We start from the raw sequence: 18,209 nt of genomic DNA, 5'->3' as shown, positions 1-18,209 counted from the left end.
ATCGAGTCCTTTTGATGGATCTACAGGAGCGTTTGGGGGGGTTCTCTATTTAAATTGCTGCAAGGATTTTGCCCCAGTAGCACCTCCCCCCAACCCCGGAATATCCTTTCGATCACTGGCCCAACCACTGAAAGGGCCCAGCTTATTTGTGTTCACTCCCCACCCGTTCAGCTGGGGTTCCTGCTTTCCAATACTGTGTGTGATTTCTTCTCTCTTTCTCAGCCTGTCTTACTATCGAAGTTGTGGAACTTGATGGAACTTGTGGAACTTAATCTGGATCCCTTCCTATTTATTTTCCCCAATGTCTTTCTATTCTAATCTATACAACTAAACATCTACTCCAAGAACCAGCCTTCATTACAAAGTACAGTTATCATTAAACTTTAATCTTTATTCACAGTTTGCTGACACACTCTCTCTCAGACGTCCTCATTTGCATTTCCATTCTCTTTCATTTGTGGGTCTACTTCCATTGGGTGTCAGCAGCTGTGATGCAGCAGGTTGGTCTTCATCTCTGAGCAATGATGCTGGTGGACTTGACCCTTAGTTCTGACTGTGGGGGGACAAAAAGGTGAGTCATACAATTTAACCTGAGTCCAGTGTTTCCACTGGCTGCCTAGCTGGTCTGTACACGAACACACCTGTGCTCCTGTCCAACTAGGTGAGGGCGCTGCCTTTTCATGACTTCCCATGACTGTGGGAGGATTATCTTCTCACCCTCTGGCTCTCTCTGATGAGCGATGTGTTGTTGTTTTTTTGCTCGGTTCCTCAACACTTACAGGGGTTACAGAGGTCCTTTACATACTGGGTCCTTTGCAAAGTTTCCGGGTTCGCCACAACCTATAGTCACTCCATAAGCGAGCCACATGACTTGCCCTGTCAGCAATTCTAAGGGCTAAGACCCAGTGTGTGGTTTTGGGTTGCAATCTCATAAGGATTCTGGGCAATACATCGACCCATGTCTTTCCCATCTCTGTTATAGCTTTAGCTAAAGCAGGTTTGATTGTTCAGCTCATCCTTTCTACCATTTCTGAGCTCTGAGAGTGGTAGGGTATGTTAAACCATTGTTGAATACCTTAAAGCTTTCACATTCCTTCATCACTTTCCCTATGAAATGTGCTCCCTGATCTGAGTCCACCTAGGACTCCACGGGGGAGGATTTCCCAAGCTAACGTCCGTGCTGCTATGCTGGCAGTACAGTCTCTCATTGGGAAAGCCTCTACTTACTGGGTGAAGTGATCCATGATAATCAAACAGTCGCCTTCCCCCCTGCTTTTTGGCAGAATCCGTGAAGTCCATTAGGATTTCCCTTCTCCAAGTGTCCCTTCAGCCATGGCTGGTTTGCCAGCCACGCCTTTATTCCTCCACTGGAGTTATATTGGGCACGAATAATACATATGCAACAAAATTTCTTAATGTTCTTGCCCATCCCTGGGCACTATTAAGACTTCCGGAGGGTCGTGGATCATATTGTGTCTTAGGTTTTCATTCTCAGGTTTTCATAGTCATAGTCATAGTCATACTTTATTGATCCCGAGGGAAATTGGGTTTTGTTACAGTTGCACCAATCAAGAATAGAGTATAAGTATAGCAATATAAAACCATAAATAATTAAATAGTAATATGTAAATTATGCCAGATGGAAATAAGTCCAGGACCAGCCTATTGGCTCAGGGTGTCTGACTCTCCAAGGGAGGAGTTGTAAAGTTTGAGGGCCACAGGCAGGAATGACTTCCTATGACACACAGTGTTGCATCTCGGTGGAATGAGTCTCTGGCTGAATGTACTCCTGTGCCCAACCAATACATTATGTAATGGATGGGAGACATTGTCCAAGATGGCATGCAACTTGGACAGCATCTTCTTTTCAGACACCACTGTGAGAGAGTCCAGTTCCATCCCCACAACATCACTGGCCTTACGAATGAGTTTGTTGATTCTGTTGGTGTCTGCTCCCCTCAGCCTGCTGCCCCAGCACACAACAGCAAACAAGATAGCACTGGCCACAGACTCGTAGAACATCCTCAGCATCGTCCGACAGATGTTAAAGGACCTCAGTCTCCTCAGGAAATAGAGACAGCTCTGACCCTTCTTGTAGACAGCCTCAGTGTTCTTTGACCAGTCCAGTTTATTGTCAATTCGTATCCCCAGGTACTTGTAATCCTCCACCATGTCCACACTGACCCCCTGGATGGAAACAGGGGTCACCATTGCCTTAGTCCTCCTCAGGTCCACCTCCAGCTCCCTAGTCTTTTTCACATTAAGCTGCAGATAATTTTGCTCACACCATGTGACTAAGTTTCCTACCGTAGCCCTGTACTCAGCCTCATCTCCCTTGCTGATGCATCCAACTATGGCAGAGTCATCAGAAAGCTACACATAGTCACACACACACACACACACACACACACAAATAAATCCCCAAACGAGCATACACGCACCCTCTGGTGACCTAAATGGTATCTTCCACACTACCCTAGTGTTTTCAGTAGCCATGCCACACTTAATCCATTGCCCATTGAATGAGAAGCACACCTGTGAGTCTGGATTCAGGTATAGGCTGAGTTCTTCTGCAAGGATCGTTACCTTGTCAGTGGTCAAAAGGCTTGGGAGTTCCTATGATCCCAAGAATAATGAAGTCTGGAGCTTAGCCATCTAGTGCTTAGCTCCTGGTAGGGTCACTCATGGTGTTAAGGTCAAAGGGGAGGTTTCAGATAAAGAGCGATCCAGCTGAGACCTCAATAGTGGAGCTGGTGGAAGATGATGACACATCACTACGGCAGTGAAGGCGGAAGAAGGCTATAGCAGTGAAGGGTCCCCAGCCTTCTTGCACTGCATGGCACTGGACCCTGGCCCTGATCTGTCAAGTTCCATTTGGTGGCTGCCCATGCATCAGCCTCCCCATGTTAAGCAAATCATGCACAGGCCATAAGACCATAGACGATAAGACATAGGAGCAGAATTAAGCAAATTGGTCCATTGTGTCTGCTCCTCCATTTCCTTCTCATGCTCTGACTTATCAAGAATTAATCAACCTCTGTCTTAGATACATCAAAAGACCTGGCCTGTGGCAACAAATTCCACAGATTCACCACTCTTTGGCTGAAGAAACTCTTCTTCATCTCCATTCTAAATGGATGTCCCTATATTCTGAGATTTTGCCCACTGGTCCTAGACTCCCCCACTTTAGGAAACACCTTTTCCACACCCACTTTGTCTAAGCCTTTCAATATTTGATAGGCGTCAATGAGATCACCACCTTATTCTTCCAAATAGCAGTGAGTACAGACCTGGAGCCATCAAAGGCTCCTCATATGATAAGTCTTTCCTTCCTGGAATCATTTTTGTAAACCTCCTTTGAACCCTCTCCAATATCAGCGCAACCTTTCTTAGATATGGGGGCCCAAAACTGCTCACAATACTCCCCTGTGCTTTATAAAGCCTCAACATTACGTCATTGTTTTGTATTGCAGTCCTCTCAAAATGAATGCCAACATTGCATTTGCCTTCCTCATCCCCAACTCACCTGAAAGATAACCTTTAGGGAATCCTGCAAGAGGATTTCCAAAAAAACAACAGGAATTCTGCAGATGCTGGAAATTCAAGCAACACACATAAAAGTTGCTGGTGAACGCAGCAGGCCAGCATCTTCCTAGAGATGCTGCCTGGCCTGCTGCGTTCACCAGCAACTTTTATGTGTGTTGCCAGAGGATTTCCAAGTCCCTTTGCACCTCGGATTTTTTGAATCTTCTCTCCTTTTAGAAAATACTCTACGCCTTTGTTCCTTCTACCAATGTACATGACCATACACTTCTTGACAATGTATTCCATCTGTCACTTCTTTGCCCATTCTCCTAATCTGTCTGTCCTACTGCAGCCTCTCTGCTTCCTCAACACTACCTGCCCCTCCACCTACCTTCATATTGTCTGTGAACCTTGCAACAAGGCCATCAATTCCTTCATCCAAGTCATTGACATATAACATAAAAAGAATCAGGCCCAACTCCGACCCTTGTGGAACACCACTAATTACTGGCAGCCAGTTAGAAAAGACTCCCTTTATTCCCACTCTTAGCTTCCTGCTATTCAGAGAATACTCTATCCATGCTCGTAAGCCTTTAAGGGAATCCACCCTTAAATCCTGGATTAAGTCCTGTAATGACCAACAAGTGGTAAAGGGGACAATATTGTGAGGTTTGGAAACCCTCTTGTTGGCTTCTACAACCAACTGAGGTCCCACCAATTGACAGCCCTTTAGGAAAACATCATACTCGACTCAAGTGATAGGTCTACTACTATAGGCCGGGTCAGGTAACGGTGGCTGAGTTCCTGATCATATAATAACTGATAATAGCAGTGACAATAAACCTGATTCTGAGAAGTATTAGTCAACCAGACTGGTTTTAGTGACTATATCTTTTTTTAACTATCTCAGAGTTACTTAATCTTTGAATTTAAGTTTCCTCAGTGCTCAGATGTAGTCTTCTCACTTGTAATTAAGGTCACAGGTTAATGTTCCCTTTCAGAGCCAGGTACACAAAATCTGCTGACAATCCTCTACAGCAGAGAAAGACACCATACTGCTGGAGCTGCACTCTTCACAGTGAGAATGGAAAATTTATACAGCTTCACAGTTTACCTATTTAGTCATTGGATGTGGTGCTATTCCCATTCCCCTCTCCTCTATCAGCCTGTCATCCCCTTCAACTGGATCACCTATCACCTGCCAGCTCTTGCTACAGTTCTTTATACCTTTCTAGCCATACGAAGGGCCCCTGCACAAAATGTCAACTGTCTGTTTCCACCCACAGATACTGCCTGATCCTCCAGCATCTGACCTGTCACCCCAGATTCAACAAGATATTGACAGGATGCAGAGCTGGGCTGAGAGATAGCAAATAGAGTTAAATAGAAGCGTGAAGTAATTCATCTTGGAAGGTCAAATTTGAAGCAGAATACAGGGCTAATGGCAGGATTCATAGTAGTGTGGAGGAACAGGGGGATCTTGGGGGCCACATCCACAGATTCCTCAAAGTTGCCACACAAGTTGATAGGGTGGTTCAGGAGGTGTATAGTCTTCATTAGTCGGGGGATTGAGTCTGAGGACTGCGAGGTAATATTGGAGCTCTATAGGTCAAGTCAAGTCAAGTCAAGTTTATTGTCATTTCGACCATAAGCTGCTGGTACAGTACACAATAAAAATGAAGCAACGTTCCGCCAGGACCCTAGTGCTACATGAAACAACACAAAACTACACTAGACTATGTGAAACAGCACAAGGCTACACTAGACTACGTAAAACAACATAAAAACTGCACTGACAAAATGCTGGTGGAACGCATCAGGCCAGATCGCATCTATACGAAGAGGCACAGTTGACATTTCAGGCGGAGACTTCGACTGTTCCTCTTCCTATAGATGCTGCCTGGTCTGCTGCGTTCCACCAGCATTTTGTGTGTGTTGCTTGAATTTCCAGCATCTGAAGATTTCCTTGTGTTTGCATTTTTAAAAACTACACTAGACTACAGACCTGCACAGGACTACATAAAGTGCACAAAACAGTGCAGGGCAGTACAATAATTAATAAACTAGACAATAGGCACACTAGAGGACAAATTACAATATAATAATAAATGATGTAGATGTCAGTCTAGACTCTGAGTATCGAGGAGTCTGATGACTTGGGGGAAGAAACTGTTGCACAGTCTGGTAGTGAGAGCCTGAATACTTCGGTGCCTTTTGCCAGATGGCAGGAGAGAGAAGAGTTTGTATGAGGGGTGCGTGGGGTCCTTCATAATGCTGTTTGCTTTGCAGGTGCAGCGTGTGCTGTAAATATCTGCGATAGTGGGAAGAGAGACCCCAATTATCTTCTCAGCTGACCTCACTATCTGCTGCAGGGTCTTGCGATCCGAGACGGTGCAATTCCCGAAAAGGGCAGTGATGCAGCTGCTCAGGATGCTCTCGATACATCCTCTGGAGACTGTGGTGAGGATGGGGAGTGGGAGATGGACTTTTCTCAGCCTTTGCAGAAAGTAGAGATGCTGCTGGGCTTTCTTGGCTATGGAGCTGGTGTTGAGGGACCAGGTGAACACCAAGAAATTTGGTGCTCTTATCGATCTCTACGGAGGAGCCATCAATGTTCAGCGGAGAGTGGTCGCTCCGTGCTCTCCTGAAGTCAACAACCATCTCTTTTGTTTTGTTCACATTCAGAGACAGGTTGTTGGCTCTGTACCAGTCCGTTAGCCGCTGCACCTTCTCTCTGTATGCTGACTCATCGTTCTTGCTGATGAGACCCACTGCGGTCGTGTCATCGGCGAACTTGATGACCCAGATTAGAACATACTAGGAATATTGTGCTCAGTTCTGGGCGCCTCATTCTAGGAAGGATGTGGAAGCCTTGGAGAGGGTGCAGATGCTGCCTGGATTAGAGAAAATTTCTTATGAGGATAAGTTGAGTGCGCTAGTGGCCTTTCTCTTTGGAGTGAAGGAGGATGAGAGGATCCTTAATAGATGTCTGCAAGATGACAACAGGCATAGATTAAGTGGACAACCAAAGACATTTCCTCAGGGCAGAAATGTGTAACATGAGGGGGCATCATTTTAAGGTGATTGTTGGAAAGTTACAGGGATGTCAGAGAGAAGTTCTTACACAGAGAATGGTGAGATCATCAAGTGCCTAGGGGTGGTGGTAGAGGGAGAAATGGAGGCATTTATGAAACTCTTAGATAGGCGAGGGGGTGATATGAAATGGAGGGCTGGTTGGGTTGACCTTAGTGTAGGTTAAGTTCCTTAAGATTTTCATAGCTGAGGGGAGTGGGGGGGGGGGTGGAGGTTGTGGGGGGATTAAGGACCCACTACCTATTAAATGCTCTCGGTAGTGTGTATCTCAAATTGCCTCTGACAACCAAGTCCACGCTCGTTAGCTGTGGTTGGCAGCTCAACTAAGGGAAGGAAAACTCTGATCTCAATCCTCCACTGCCTTGCAACTATACCCTCTCACGGGGGAGGCTCAGACAGTAAACCCCAAGGAGAAGCCCAAGCAACGCACATCAAAGTTGCTGGTGAACGCAGCAGGCCAGGCAGCATCTCTAGGAAGAGGTACAGTCGACGTTTCGGGCCGAGACCCTTCGTCAGGACTAACTGAAGAAAGAGCTAGTAAGAGATTTGAAAGGGGGAGGGGGAGATCCAAAATGATAGGAGAAGACAGGAGGGGGAGGGATGGAGCCAAGAGCTGGACAGGCGATTGGCAAAAGGGATATGAGAGGATCATGGGACAGGAGGCCCAGGGAGAAGGAAAAGGGGGAGGGGGGAAAAACCCAGAGGATGGGCAAGGGGTATAGTGAGAGGGACAGAGGGAGAAAAAGGAGAGAGAGAGAAAGAATGTGTGTATATAAGTAAGTCCCTGAGGCAGTCCTATGTTGAGTTCAATGCTGACTGGCAACTCCCGTGACACCGCTGGTACCAAACTGTATCGGTCCCTGCTGTTCTTTTAGATACATCATCTGCGTGGAGAGGGGCAGCCTGCTGCATGGGTAACAAATTGTTCTCCATATCCACTGCCCTGGCTTGCGTATCATGTAAACAGCTAGGATGCAACATCCATAGTCTACCCCTGGCAACGAAGGGCCTTGGAGTGTAGTTAAAATGTTGGCACAACATGGTGGGCAGAAAGGCCTGTACTGTGCTGTAATGTTTTGTGCTCTAGGTTCTGTATTCCAGCACCTGTAGCCTCTTGTGTCTCCAAGATGTAGATAGATGGATTGATATGGTGGGAACTGAGAGGATGCTCTTACAAGTGTCATCCAGATCAACAGTAGAAGACACATTTTCAGATAAGAGTCTACATTTCATTCGATGTGAGGAATTTTTCTCTTAAGAGTTCTGTGGAATTCTCCACTTCCACAAAGCTGTAGATTCTACCCAGCAGACAGACTGGCAATGCTCCGCATATATGTTCATGCCTGGGTAACCATGGAGAGGGGACACGCGGTGTCCACAAATAGCATGAATCTGTTCCAGGACTTTTGAACATGGCAAGGGACAAATGCCTTCCTTCACAGGGATGGGAACATTTTAATTCAGTTCATGTTAGTGATTGTGTTACTGACTGCTATTGTCTCTGTGTTTGTTGTGGTATTGTAGAACATAATTAGTAATACATGTACTTTTGTTAAAAACAGGGAGCTGTAGATGAAATGTCATTGAATATATTCAAGGCAATGATCATCAGCTCCTTAATCTGCAACGGAAGGAACAGGTATCGGAAGGAAATGAGATCTTATTGAATTGAACAGCAAACATCAAACACAGTACAGACTCACTGGCCCACAATACTCTTCCAATCTCTTAACCAAATCCAAGATCCCTTTATCCACCCTTGTCCCTGTACCAAAAAAGACCCAGATAACACGCCTGAACGACTGGTGTCCTGTCGTACTCACCTCAATAATAAGCAAATGCTTTGAGAGGCTAATCAAGGATTACATCTGCAGCTTGCTAACACACACACTGGACCCTCTAGAATTCGCCTACCAACACAACCGATTGACAAAAGGCGCAATAGCCACTGCTCTACATACCGTCCTTACACTTCTGGAGAAGAAGGATGCTTATGTGAGAATGCTTTTCTTGGACTACAGTTCAGCATTTAACACCATAATTCCATCTAGGCTTGAGAGGAAGTTCAGAGACTTCAGCCTTGACCCTGCCTTGTGCAGTTGGATCCTGGACTTCCTGTCAGATCGCCGGCAGGTGGTAAGAGTGGGTTCCCTCACCCCTACCTCTCTGACTCGCAATACAGGAGCCCTTCAGGGCTATGTACTAAGTCCCCTCCTTTACTCCCTGTATACCCATGGCTGTGTCTCCACCCACAGCTCTAAGCTGCTAATTAAGTTTGCCGATGACACTACATTGATTAGCCTTATCTCAAACAATAACGAGGTGGCCTACAGAGAAGAAGTCATCTCTCTGACACAGTGGTGTCAAGAAAACAGCCTCCCCCTCAATATCGCAAAAACAAAGGAGCAGGCTGTGGATTACAGGAGGAATGGAGATGGGCTAACCCCTATTGACATCAATGGAATTGAGGCTGAGAGGGTGAACAGCTTTAAGTTCCTCAGCATCCACATTACCGAAGGCCTCACGTGCCTGTACACACCAGCTGTGTAGTGAAAAAGACACAACAGCGCCTCTTTCACCTCAGATGGTTGAAGCAGTTTGGTATGAGCCCCGAAATCCTAAGAACTTTCTACAGGGGCACAATTGAGAGCATCCTGGCTGGCTGTATCACTGCCTGGTATGGGAACTGTACCTCCCTTAACCGCAGGACACTGCAGAGAGTGGTGTGGACAGAGCAGCACATCCGTAGTTGTAAACTTCCCATGATTCAGGACATTTACAAAGACAGATGTGATAAAAGGGCCCAAAGGATCATTGGGTAGCAAGCCATCCCAACCACAATCTATTCCAGCTGCTACCATCCAGGAAATGGTACCACAGCATAAAAGCCAGGACCAACAGACTACGGGACAGCTTCCTCCACCAGGCCATCAGACTGATTAACTCAGGCTGATTTGAGTGTACACTACATTACATTGACTATTCTATTTACTATAAATTATTATAAATTACTATGATTGCACATTGTACATTTAGATGGAGATGTAATGTAAAGATTTTTACTCCTCATGTTTGTGAAGAATGTAGGAAATAAAATTAATTCAATTAAATTCAATTCAAAATCAATCTAGTCTAAAGAACCATCCATTGTTCTCTCATCTATGTGCCTATCAAAGAGTTTTGGAAATGCCCCTAATGTATCTGCTTCTACCACCATCCCTGGCAGTGTGTTCCACACACCCACCACCCTCTGTGTAAAAAATGTAACTCTGACATCCCCCCTATACTTTCCTCCAATCACCTTAATATTACACTCCTGGTATTAGTCATTTCCACTCTGGGCATCTTGGATATCACCAAATGGTGATGCCTCAGAAAGGCAGCATCCATCATTCACAACACGCTGGAGGAACTCAGCAGGTCGGGCAGCATCCGTGGAAAAAGATCGACTGACATTTCGGGCCGGAACGTCGACCGATCTTTTTCCACGAATGCTGCCCGACCTGCTGAGTTCCTCCAGTATGTTGTGAGTGTTGCTTTGACCCCAGCATCTGCAGATTATTTTGTGTTTAGCATCGATCATTAAGTTGCCCCATCACCCAGGACTGTTGTGTATTTAATATTCCAGTAATATTTGAATAATATTATAAATACACTGATTAATTGAGGCGGGAGGAGAAGATGGCGGCGCGATGCAGCGTGCGCGGTCTCTCTGGTGAAATGATATTGTATTTGTTAAAGAGGGGGCCATGCACAATTCTGATTTGATGGAGACAGACGTGAGAAGCACAGAGGAACATCTGGAGAAACTTCTGAAATGCCCGGTTCACTGCCGCTGCTGCTGTGCAATCGAGAATCTCCGGAGGGTAGGCCCCAAATCCTCGGCTTTGCCTGTTGCTGGCGGCCGGGGCTGGGGTCAAAATGCTCGGCAGAGATGGTGCTCGGTGTCGAAGGGCTGGTTGGAGGCTCAAAGTTTTCGGACGACTCAGAGTCGGACTGTGGTCGGGTGCTTCCAGGATGCTGTATTGGCAAGTTTGTGGCACTGGAAGGCTCATGGCAGGAAGAGTTTTCTTCCTTGTCCCATCTGCGTGAGAGCATGGGACTTTCGAGAGACTTTGAACTTTTTTTTACTATGCCCATGGCCTGTTCATCAAGTTACGGTGTTGCTTGCACTGTTGTAACTATACATTATAATTATGTGGTTTTTGTCAGTTTTTCAGTCTTGGTCTGCCTTGTGTTTCTGTGATATCACACCGGAGGAACATTGTATCATTTCTTAATGCATGCATTACTAAATGACAATAAAAGACGACTGTGTGTCCTCATAGTCTAATCTAAAATCTAAGCATTCTTGTTTAAGTAATTCATTATGGACTATATGTAAAGGTACATGAATGGCATACTGTATGTCATTGTGCCAGCACATCATACGTGGACACCTTACTTAAAATAAAAATGAAGTTAGAATCGGGCTACAGATTCCCTTGTTTTTCTTCTAATTAGTTTTATGCTGTGGTGTTCCAAAACATAACAGCGGCAACAAGGAAGTTTTAAAAGAACCCGAGATGACTACCTACCTGTTGAAGCACAACGAGTGTTCGAGTTAAAAAAAAAGGGCAGTGTATAGTTTCTTCAGAAGAGCACATGGTCAAGTTTAAAACAAAAGCAGAAAACAGACAAATTCACAGATTCATGAATCGTGAGAAATGGCTGGCTACATCAGAAAGGCAGACGTGTTCAATGGCACAAGATATGACTGGATTTTGTATACTGAGCAAATAGAGCAGTATTATAAAGCAAATGAAATATCCAGTGGGAAGCGAGTGCCAATTTTTTGAGTGCATTGGGTTTAAAGACACACAGTTGTTTCAAAGTTTGACTGACCTAACCAAGCCAGCCAAAATGAGCTTTGATGATATTGTGAAAGTAACACAGGAACATTAGAACCAATACTATTATTGATTGCGGAATGCTTTAAGTTTCATCAGCGGAATCAAAAGCAAAAAGAGTCCATTTCAGCTTACTTGGCTAAATTTGAAAAAGTCTAAGCAAAGTCACTTCAGTGATGGGATTAATCACATTTCGAAAGATCATCTAGTTTGTGAAATCTTACAAGAAAACATTAAAAAGTGGCTCCTATCTGAAGCACAACTTAAATTTAAAAGAGCTGTTGAAACAGCTGTATAATGGAAACTGCAGTCAAAGAGGCAATTGAGTTGCAATCAGAAATGAAACTGAGCATGAGCGAAATTGCAATGTCTAAACAGAATCTAGCCAGGCAGCACAAATTGTGTTACCGTTGTGACAGGAGCTCACATACACCAGACCAATGCATGTTTAAAGGTGAAACTTGCAGAAAATGCAACAAGGTAGAACACATACAAAAAGCATATTGGGCAGAAAAAAATAAATGGACTGCTTGGGGAAGAGATGGGAAAAGCCAAGTTGCAGTTTCAAAAAGAGCACCAATCTGCATGATTTTTTTTTTACATAGTAGGAAAATTAATGATTATGGGAAAAAGGCAGGCAGGTGGAGATGAGTCCATGGCCAGATCAGCCACAATCTTATTGAATGGTGGAGGAGCTCGATAGGCCAGATGGTCTACTTCTGCTCCTGTTTCGTATGTTCTTATGTTCTTATGAAGAATCTCGGCTTGAAGTATCAAAACGATGCTGCCTGACCTGCTGAGTTTCTCCAGCACTTTGTACGTGTTTCTCAGATTTCCAACATTTGCAGATTTTCTCTTGTTTGTGATTGGATTAATCTCCATGCTATCTGATAATCTGATAATGATGAAAGTGAGACGGGACTCAGTAGCCTTAAAATTTACAATGTGGAAAATGATAATTGTAACGCTCAGCTATATTGGCTCGTGTTTATCTAGGGGAAACCCTGTCTGCCGCCCACCTTGTCTCCTGGTTATGTCGGTTGCTGTACAAATGCCAGCTGATTCAGCTTCAAGCATCAATCATCAGCCAGCACACACTGTACGTTTTACCAATTACACTTTATAGATATTACTAAGTCTATGAGATTAATAGAAGTTCAATACAAACAAAGGGATGGAAAAGGCGCCAGACTTATCAGAGTTCAATTTCTTCGCGCACACGTTGGAGCTCAGGACCCTCTTCGGGACCACTCTGACCCCTTCGACTCGCAGCTTGGGACCACTCGGAGTAATCAACCTGAGCTTTCCCCCACGTCCGTCGTCCTCACGGTCTCTCCAACTCCCCGCCAAAACCCCCTGGGTCCCAGCCATATGATCGTCCTCACCGTCTCTCCTCCAACTCCCCGCCAAAACCCCCTGCATCCCAGCCGTATGATCGTCCTCACGGTCTCTCCTCCAACTCCCCGCCAAAACCCCCTGGATCCCAGCCATATTTGACAGCATTATCACCCCAAGAAAGAATAACATGGACACCCATTGGTTCATTTACTCTATTATCTGTTATAACCCAAGCAAAGCGCTAGCTGGAGACTTCCTCAGCATTTAACATAACCAAGAAGCCATTTTGATTAACATACACAGTAACATAAAAGAAGAAACCCCTTACACAATAGACAAGCAATATGGTTTACAGCAGAAGTGAATGGCAAATTAATTAAATTGGAGTTGGACACTGGCCTGGCTGTTTCAGTCATTCCACAAAATGTGTTTGAATGGCATTACAAAGATACTGAACCGATAACTCCTGTGGGAAGGACACTTGTAACAGTGAAATCCAACAGCCAACAAGCCACATTTGGTTTGTATGTGGCAGCGCGCACGGCCTCTCCGGTGATGAATATCTGTTATCTGTCAAGTAGGGGACCGTGCACAATTCTGATTTGATGGAGACAGACGTGAGTGCATAGTGGAACTTCTGGAAAACTTCTGAAATGTCTGCTTTGCTACCGCTGCTACTGTGTGGTAACCAGAATCTCTGGAGCTGAAGGCCTCGAAATCCTCGACTTTGCGTGCTTCAGCGGCCGGGGAAAAGTCGAAGGCGCTCGGCAGAGGATGGCGCTCGGGAGGCTGTATTGGAGAGGCTCGGAAACTCGGAGTTTTCGGACGGATGGACTCAGGGTCGGCTGTGGTCAGCTGCTTCCAAGGTATCGTCAAGTTGACGGTGCCTGGAGGTTTATGGCAGGGAGTTTCTCCCTTTTGCCGCTGTTATCAGGAACTCGGGAGTCAATCGACTCGGAGACTTTGAGACTATTTTTTTTACTGTGCCTATGGACTGTTCTTCATCAAATTATGGTATTACTTGCACTGCTGTAACTATATGTTATAATTATGTGGTTTTGTCAGTGTTAGTCTTTGGTTTGTCCTGTTTTCTGTGATATCACGCCGGAGAAACATTGTATCATTTCTTAATGCATGTAGGTGTTTCTAAATGACAATGAAAGAGGACTGAGTGTTCTCATAATCTAAAATCAGGAGGTTCAGTGTTGTGGGTACATGACTGGCTGAGACAACTACAACTTGATTGTAGATCTACCCATGATTTGCATGCCATATCCCCTGCAATAGAATCAATTGAAAGTGAATTAGGAGAGGTACTGGATGATGTCGCAGCAGTGGTCAAGAATGGCATTGGAAAACTCAAACATATCAAGGGTAAAGTAGTGTTAAATGAAAATGCCATACCAAAGTTTTCCAAAGCCTTTCCGGTTCCTTACACTGTCCATGATAAAGTAGCCAGTGGGCTAGATTGCATGAAGTCTGAAGGAATTCTTTCCAAGGTTGAGTGGAGCCCGTGGATAGTGCCAATGGTCCCAATAGCCAAAAAGAATGGGTCTGTCTGGATATTTTATACTTCATTGTCGCCAAACAATTGATATTAGAGCATACAATCATCACAGCAATATTTGATTCTGCGCTTCTCGCTCCCTGGAGTATGAATCAATAGTAAATATTAAAAACTTAAATTATAAATCATAAATAGAAAATAGAAAAATGGGAAGTAAGGTAGTGCAAAAAAACTGAGAGGCAGGTCTGGATATTTGGAGGGTACGGCCCAGATCCGGGTCAGGATCTGTTCAGCAGTCTTATCACAGTTGGAAAGAAGCTGTTTCCAAATCTGGCCGTACGAGTCTTCAAGCTCCAAACTGTAGTGATTTTAAAGTCATCATCAACTCAGTGCTGAAAATAGATAAATACCCCCTACCCAGGATAGAGGGTATCTTTTCAAACCTTTCTAGAGGAAAACACTTCAGCAAGATGGACTTAGTTGAGACCTACCTACGGATGGAGATGCAAGAAGCATCCAAAGTGTTTCTCACCATAAATACTCACAAAGGGCAGTATCACTATAATAGGCTTATTGTTTTGCTGTCCCATCTGCACTTGCACTCTGGCAGAAGGCTATGGACCGGGTGCTGCAAGGTTGTCCAGGCACTCAGTGTCACCTGGATGACATCATTGTTACCAGTAAGGATTGCAAGGAACATCTCCTAAATCTCAAGTCAGTTTTAAAAAGATTATGGGCTCAGGCATGATGCAACAAGTGTGAATTCTTTAACCCAAGGATCGATTACTGTGGTCACACCATCAACACACAAGTGTGGTGGGAAAATTCAAGCAGTGGTGGATGCCCCAAGGCCAAAGGGTGTGTCACAGTTGGATGCGGTCCTTTCCGGGATTTGTCAATTACTATAACAGATTCCTGCCAAACCTGGCTATCGTGCTCCACACCTTAAACTCATTACTACAGATTGGGAAGTAATGGCAATGGACAAAGCAATCTGAGGTGGCTTTCGGAAAGGTAATGGTGACATCAGGCACTGTGCTCACACATTATAATCCACATTGACCACTGAAGCTTGTCTGTGATGCCTCGCCTTATGGTACAGATGCAGTCATGTCACCTGTTATGAGTGATGGAAGTGAACTTCCCATCACCATTGCATCACATTCCCTTACCACTGCAGAGAAAAATTGCACACAGATTGACAGAAAGATCTTCAGTCTGTTTCAACCAGTATTTGTATGGGAGAGAGTTTACCCTCATTGTTGATCATCAATCATTTTCAATCCATAGAAGGGGTTGGCACTAACAGCAGCAGCTCAATTGCAGAAATGGGCTCTGTTTCTTAGAGGACACAATCACAAGCTAGAATACGAGAGAACAACTAATCACGGAAATACTGATGGATTGTCCCATTTACTCTTGGAAAAGGGAATACCTGAAAGAAATTTACAAACAGAGACAGAGCTGGTCCACTCTGTTACACCGTAGAGATTGCATTTGATGTCATCTGGAGATGACACATCGATTAGTTGAGGAGGGCAGGGACGATTGTTAGTGAAAAAAGGTGTCCAGAGCTGTTACAACCCCTTCCTGCAGTCCCAGAAAAGCAAATGCCATCATACCACTCTGTCATATGTGTGACCTTACTTAAAGTAAAAACAAAGTTAGACTCACATGTGGACTCCCTTGTTTTTCTTTTCATTAGTTTTGGAGTTACAAAACACAACAAGAATATGCCCTCTTCTCATTACTACCATCAGGTAGGAGGTGCAGGAACCTGAAGATACACACTCAATGATTTAGGAACAGCTTCTTCCCCTAAGCCATCAGATTGCTGAATGGACAATGAACTAACTCATGAATATTACCTTACTATTTTTGGCTCTCTTTTTGTATTTAATTAATTTGATTATGTATGTGTATATATTTATCAATACTTTTCAGAGATTGTCTGCCTGGCGTCAGTGGTCACATAACCAGGACTGTTAACATGCATCAGCTGCTCGTACGATCATCCATCACCTGTTCCAATGGCTTCACGTGACCCTGATTGGAGGTGGGGGTGGGGGGCTAAGCAGGTGATACACCTTGCCCAAGGGCGACTAGCAGACTAGTGGAGGGAAGGGGCATCTTACACTTCCTATGGTTGAGATGTATTTCCACCCCGCCACCCATAATTTATATTCTATGTTATGCATTGCACTGTACCACTGCCGCAGAACAACAAATTTCATGACGTACTGTATGCCAGCGTTGTGAAACTGTTCTGATCATCTGGTACACCTCTATCAGGTCACCTCTCATCTTCCTTCTTTCTTAAAAGAAAAGCCCTAACTCATTCTGTTCCTGCTTCTTACTTTGTTATATTCCACAGATATCGCCATACCTGTTGAGAGCTTCTAATACATTGTGTTGTATATCAAAGAACGGTCCATCAATATTTGAAATTCTGAGTTTCAAGTCAAGAAAATTAACACAACACGTAAAGTTAAGTGTTTTGACTGTCATTGCAAGGACAGAGATTATTTTGATGCTCTCAACAAAGGTCATAGTCATAGTCATTATTGATCCCGGGGGAAATTGGATTTTCGTTACAGTTGTTCCATAAATAATAAATAGTAATAAAACCATAAATAGTTAAATAGTAATATGTAAATTATACCAGGAAATAAGTCCAGGACCAGCCTATTGGCTCAGGGTGTCTGACCCTCCAAGGGAGGAGTTGTAAAGTTTAATGGCCACAGGCAGGAATGACTTCCTATGACGCTCTGTGCTGCATCTCGGTGGAATGAGTCTCTGGCTGAATGTACTCCTGTGCCCACCCAGTACATTATGTAGTGGATGGGAGACATTGTCCAAGATGGCACGCAACTTGGACAGCATCCTCTTTTCAGACACCACCATGAGAGAGTCCAGTTCCATCCCCGCAACATCACTGGCCTTACGAATGAGTTTGTTGATTCTGTTGGTGTCTGCTACCCTCAGCCTGCTGCCCCAGCACACAACAGCAAACATGATAGCACTGGCCACCACAGACTCTCCTACTAGATTCTATATTTGTTTTCTTTATGTTCCTGCAGTGTACCATCTAGGAACCAATTTGTCCATAGGCTGTCATCTCAGTACATTAACAGAAGTGGAAAAATATCCAATCACAAACACAAGAAAATCTGCAGATGCCTGAAATCCAGAGCAACACACACAAAATGCTGGAAGAACTCAGCAGGCCAGTCAGCATCTATGGAAATAAGTAAACAGTTGACGTTTCGGGCTGAGACCCTTCATCAGTTGAAGAAGGGTCTTGGCCTAAAGTGTTGACTGTTTACTCTTTTTCACAGATGCTGCTTGGCCTGTTGAGCTCTTCCAGCTTTTTGTGTGTGTTGCTTGGAAAAATATGCACTATTGTTCAGGCACAATTGGCTCAGACTTAGTTATTTTTTTCATTCTTAGGGATAGCTTTGGGGACAGAGAGCAGAGTCCAAGATCAGATTAGGGTTTATGGACAAGGATACGGAAAGGTCAGTCTGGAGTCTAGGCCTCCGCTCCATGCTGCACATTCAAAAGCCAGCAACGTGAACGGTAGACAAAGGACATCCTGAGTTCAAGCTACTGCACTGCCCTTGAAGACCGGTGATGTGGACATGGGACAACATTTGGAATCTAAGCTTTTGCTCCGCACTTGAAGGCCCTTTGGATGTTGTGCTGTTCCAGGTTGGCCGTTCTCGGGCATGAGGGCTAGTGCTCAGGGTCTCGTTGATACCGAAGGCCGTTGGAAGTTCGGAAGTCAAAGCCCAGTGGCTGAAGCTTTGGGACTGGAGAGAAGTGACCCGAAGACTTGTCCTGTGTTTGGAGGACCA

Source organism: Mobula hypostoma, chromosome 12 (genome assembly GCF_963921235.1).
Source record: "Mobula hypostoma chromosome 12, sMobHyp1.1, whole genome shotgun sequence".
Lineage (NCBI taxonomy): Eukaryota > Metazoa > Chordata > Chondrichthyes > Myliobatiformes > Myliobatidae > Mobula > Mobula hypostoma.
This window is presented reverse-complemented; position numbering follows the sequence as displayed.